At 39.3% G+C, this 5,627-nt stretch overlaps 1 long non-coding RNA gene across 1 annotated transcript; it reads right to left on the reverse strand.

Moving 5' to 3' along the window:
- Positions 1-1,303: 1,303 nt before the first annotated feature.
- LOC118560143 lies at positions 1,304-5,251 on the reverse strand. The gene is made up of 3 exons (XR_004929119.1): positions 4,953-5,251; positions 1,705-1,920; positions 1,304-1,590 (listed from the first exon to the last, which is right to left on the reverse strand). It is a non-coding gene; the product is annotated as an uncharacterized LOC118560143 (long non-coding RNA).
- Between the last annotated feature and the right edge of the window lie 376 nt (positions 5,252-5,627).

Below are 5,627 nucleotides of genomic sequence, written 5' to 3' on the forward strand. Positions count from 1 at the left end.
ATTTAATCATTCTTTTGCACATTGCCATTATCACTTTATTTTAGTTAGATCTGTAAATATATATATATATATATATATATATATATATATATATATATATATATATATATATATATATATATATATATATATATATATATAGTTACATATGTATATATTTATATTTCTTTTGTGGGGAATGTTGTATTTATATAATTATGTTGTTTTTATATCTGCAGCGTGTAACGAAAATAATTTCCCACTGAGATTATTAAAGTATTTCTGATTCTGAAATAACTGTTGGGTGCGGTCCGATGAAACCTTGCAGTCAGGCCGCTGTGAGGAACTTGTAAACTTTAGTTCAGGAAAAGGAAGAAGCATGAATACCGTCCCTGTATCCCTAACCTAACCTTCGGATGTTTGGTTTCTACCACATTTTAATTGTGCTCTGAGCGAAAAGATTCCGTTTAGCAAATTTAGATGCCCAACTAAGTCAAGACGACAGATGCTCACAACATCTCTTCTATAAGAACCTCCAAAGGACTGTACACATTATGCACAAACACATCAGATAGACTAGGTAATATAAAACAGCTTCTTTATTGACCTCTAATGGGAAATTCTATATAGTTTACATATCTTATGTTTTCAACCTCTCCCTTACATCTGGAGCTGCTGTCTTACAGGAGTTGTCTGGACCAACATGATCTCACATACAGAAACCTTCTGAAAGTATTAAGCCCCCTTTGAACTTTTCAACCTTTGGCCAAATTTCAGGCTTCAAACATAAAGATATAAAACTGCATGTTTTCGTGAAGAATCAACAAGTGGGACACAATCATTAAGTGGGACGAAATTTATTCATTCTCTTTCTTTTAAAAACACATTTTTGTTTTGGCCCTCTTCTTGTGTTAAACTTCTCCCTCCTTTTTGGCAAAAATATCTGTTTATTTATTTTTTCTTTGTCATTAGTGGCCATGATAAGTTCAGTTTAATATTTTTTTATGTATCAAACTTTAATTTTGAGTATTTTCTTTATTGCCATAAAGACAAACCTAGAAGAGAACATATGATGGTCTTGGATAACAATTTGTCAACTTCCTGAAAGTTGTTAAAATCTAAAACCATTTCAGAAGTTTAATGACAGAACCTGAATCATCTGGCACAGTCTTCTGATATTTTCTCCTCAGAACGAGCTAAAAGCTTTTAGTAAAAACCATATGAACAGTATTTTTAAACACTGGTGCACTTTTCAGACTTGTAAAACCACGTTTTACCTTAAAATAAGTAAAAACATTAACAACAGCTGGACAAACATGCAAACCCATCATCACCTTACAGCGTAACCTTTCATAGTCACATTCGTGATCATTTAAGAAACTCCAAAGGTCGGAGCTTGCAAAATTCCCTCCATCATGTATATTCTAACAGCCTTGTAGGAGGAGTGCAGCGACAGATACAACAGGACAACAACACTAGTATTGGCTTCAGGGTAAATTGTCTTGGTGTCATGCAGAAACTGCATTTCAGGCTGGCAGGAAAAGCCAAGTGGAGGGATGGCAGAGGCTCCAGAGGTGAACATCAAGAGAGAGGGTGGACCATCCTCCTCTTCTATAAGACAGAACAATAGAAGAATACGACTGTTAGACATGGAAAAAATACCCCTGATGTATTGTACAAAGTAATTTTAAATTTATGGAAATTGACTAAAATGCAAAAACAGACCTTCAATGTCAATCAGCCAGTCACTCCAAAAGCAGACCAACTGGTTCTCCAGAACGCGCTGATTGCTCCCCTGAGCAGAATAGGCCACTGTGAAAAGTGTGGCTCATGTCCCTGGCAGTGAGGGCTTTCTCCTCACACACGGACATGTCAGAAACAACCGCTGGGTTTTTCTGCAGCTCTTTCAGTAGCCCCAGAATCTTGAAGCCCTCTGCAAACCTAAGAGGCAAGGCAAGTTTATTTCTAAAGCACATCTAATGTACAAGAAAATTTCTACAAAAACCTTAAAGCAAGGTACAGAGGACATTAAAAAAGTACATATAAAAAAACAAACATGATTAACAAACAATTTATTAAAGGAACAATAAGCATTATTTTGACACAAGGTTGTGCTTTAGCACTGTCTGTAGACCAAAACAATCATGGGTGCTTTCAAAGGCTGCCTGCACCGCGGCGTGGTGACCACTCTGCATTTCTCAGCGTATTATTAGCATGGTGGGCCGCCAGGCTAATATTAACTATAGACCTGAGAACAGGTAGGTCTTTAATCTGGATTTACATAAAAATGTTTTAGCTGAGTTTGGGAGTTTGTTCCAGACATGTGGAGCATAGAAGCTAAATGCAGCTTCTTTAGGTCTGCTTCTGACTATGGGAACTGGTCCAGATTGCATCCAGATGACCTGAGAGGTCTTATGGATTTATGTTGGATCAGAAGGCCACTGATGGATCCTGGTCCTAAAACATTCAGAGCGTTATAGACCAGCAGCATAACTCAAAAGTCTGTCTTCTGACAGTGAGGGAGCCAATGGAAAGACCTCAGAACCAGACTGATGTGGTCCTAGGGTTTGTTTTTAGCTAGGGCTGAATGAGCTGGAACACCTCTCATTTTAGTGTGGTAGGTTTCATGGTTAAATTGGACCAGCCTCGTGGCCAATCTTCATTAATTGCACATTGAACCAATAAGAGCAGAGTGTAAAGGTCCAATTAGCAGGGTAAGAGCACAGTTTTGCTCAAAATATTGCACTGCACACAACATTATGGGTGACATACCAGAGTTCAAAAGAGGACAAATTGGATGCACATGGTCCTCCAGAATGGAAGACCATGTGCATCCAATGGTTCAAACTAGTGATGGGTCCGGCAACACCGATGCGTCGGCGCATGTGTCGAGCTCATAGAGCAAAACCCGTGTCGATGCGCGTATCAACACGGGGAAGTCACGTGACCGATACAGGAACTGTTTCGAACTGACTGACGGGCCAAACCGTTTCTGTTCCCTCTAAGCTGCACGCGTGTGCATTTGCGCACAGCAAAGCTATGCTGCCGCAGTAAATAAAATCCAAGTTGAACTGTAAACAAAATAACGGTTAATAATGGTTAATTTTGAACCATTTTGCATCTCTGGTGTGATGGTGTACCACAGTCTCGCTCTGTGAGCGCCAGGTGCTGATCGGAGCGCACCACTGATGGATGGGTTGGGCAGACGCCTTTATGGTTGGGCGGGTTGCGCTGTGCGTCTTTGTTCTGAGCGTCGTTTCAGAAAAAAACAGCTGATCTACACTGAGTAGAAAGCTGGCTACTCTGAGTAGTTCGATCAATCATTGAACGTGAGCATGAGCATTGAAAGGACATGGCAGCAAAACATTTTTAATAAATAAATAAATATAAAAAGCCAGTCCACAAGCATCCTCATTATTTACAGCACAGTCATTATTTATTGACTGTATCTAAAAAAAAAAAAAAATCAAATATATGTTTAATTCAAATGAAAATATAAAATAATGCAATGCAACATACAATGATTTAAATTGTATTGTGTATACTTGGTCATCAAATCAGTGTCAGTTAACACTGTCAACCAGGTAGCCTGTAGGGATTTTTAAGGTCCAGCAGGTGTCAGTATTCAGTGACACAGTATCAATACAGTTTGGCAATGTGTTGAAACGCTTCATGAGGCCTCATCGACCCATCATTAGTTCAAACATTGTATCCTGAAGGAGGTGCCGTGTATCAGGATGAAAATGCAGCAATACACACAGCAAGACTGGTGAAAGATTGGTTTGACGAACATGAAAGTGAAGTCGAACATCTCCCATGGCCTACACAGTCACCAGATCTAAATATTATTGAGGCACCTTGGGGTGTTTTGGAGGAGCGAGTCAGGAAACACTTTCCTCCTCCAGCATCACGTCGTGACCTGGCCACTATCCTGTAAGAAGAATGGCTTAAAATCCCTCTGACCACTGTGCAGGACTTGTATATGTCATTCCCAAGACAAATTGATGCTGTATTGGCCACAATAGGAGGCCCTAAACCATACTAATAAATGATTGTGGTCTAAAACCAGGTGTTTCAGTTGGATTGTCCAACCCCTGTATATTTAAATGGTAGATCTGTAAACATGCTGTTACAATAATTAGGCTGACCGCAGATGAATGAAGGACTAGTTTCTCCAGGTCCTGCAAAGTAATCACACATTTCATCTGATATTCTTAAGGCTGATTTTGTAATTGCCTTAACTTGTTTCTTAAAATTTAGGTCTGAATCTGTCGCTAAATCCAGATTTCTGGCCTGGTTGGTGGTTTTTAGAAGTATAGATTAATATCCCTGTCCATCAATTTTACTGATAAAAGCACCATAACACAACTATGCTAACAGAAACATGGAGGAACCCATTTTTTCCCCTCAGATCTTATGACAACATCAACACCTTTGTTAAGATAAGAGGGTGTGAATATTTTACTGGTCGTGGGCATCTCTCATACGTCCGTTGACAATAAACTTGACAGCGGAGCGAACTAGGGAGTCCTTTTTTCTCCAGTTTGGGACATGCCTAAGGCAACCCTTGATGCTAAGGCTGTCTGCAGCTTCTTCAATGGCAAAAATTAGCCTCATTGGTGGTTTCACCTTCTTTTGTCTGAATAAAGATGAATACACATGAGTCCACCCCGCCTCTCGCCCAGTGACCGCTGGAGATAGGCACCAGCAACCCCTGCGACCCCCATGAGGGATTAAGCAGGTCAGAAAATGGATGGACGGACACATGAGTCCCACCAATAAACTCATACTAAGTGCATGTCTTTGGACAATGGAAGGAAACCGGTGTGCCTAAAGGGGGCCACATATACACAGGGAGAACATGCAAACTTCACACAGAGGCTGTTGAGCCTCATCTGTGGTAGACCCACCTTATCCAGGACTAAGCATTTTAAAAAGTATTGAAGGTGACAAATGACAGTTTATACTCATACCTTGATTAGCTGCTCCCGGAGTTTGTGATCATGCAGAACTTCTGATCTGAAAGGGGCCTTTGGAAGCCCGCAAATTGCTGAAACAGCCCTTCTGAGAAAAAATGGTGGGCAACTCCTCCACGGACAACACAGACTGTAATAATTTTTGCTACAAAGTAGTACAACTTTGCTTCCAATGCTGCAGAAGAAACATAAAAGGATGGTTAGTTAAATGACTACCCAAGACTAAATTCCTCTGCTTAAAATAGACTGAATTCACTAGAATGAGGAAGGCATGATTAAAAACGAACCCTGACATACAAAATACCCTAGCACTAATATGTGACGTTGATTTGATGGCTGGCTGGAGAAATACTCATGTCCACTCCACTGATCAGCTAAGACAAAATGGCTTTTAGGGTAACTCTGAGAGATGGGAAGAGGAGAAAGATTAACTGTAATGTAACAATTCTATAATCTCTTTTTAAAAGTTTTGTTTTTTTGTGACCAGAAGTTCAATTAAATTTATTTAAATGTTATTTATATAGTGCCAATTCACAACACAACCTTGTATAGGCATATTGAAATTTTAGATATCTGAAATTCCAATTTAATTCGTCATATAATCAGTAGTGGATATATGTAATGTCATTTCTACTAGTAGAAATATATTTTTGATGTCAAGAATTATATATC

Source organism: Fundulus heteroclitus, unplaced genomic scaffold, assembly GCF_011125445.2.
Source record: "Fundulus heteroclitus isolate FHET01 unplaced genomic scaffold, MU-UCD_Fhet_4.1 scaffold_39, whole genome shotgun sequence".
Classification (NCBI taxonomy): domain Eukaryota; kingdom Metazoa; phylum Chordata; class Actinopteri; order Cyprinodontiformes; family Fundulidae; genus Fundulus; species Fundulus heteroclitus.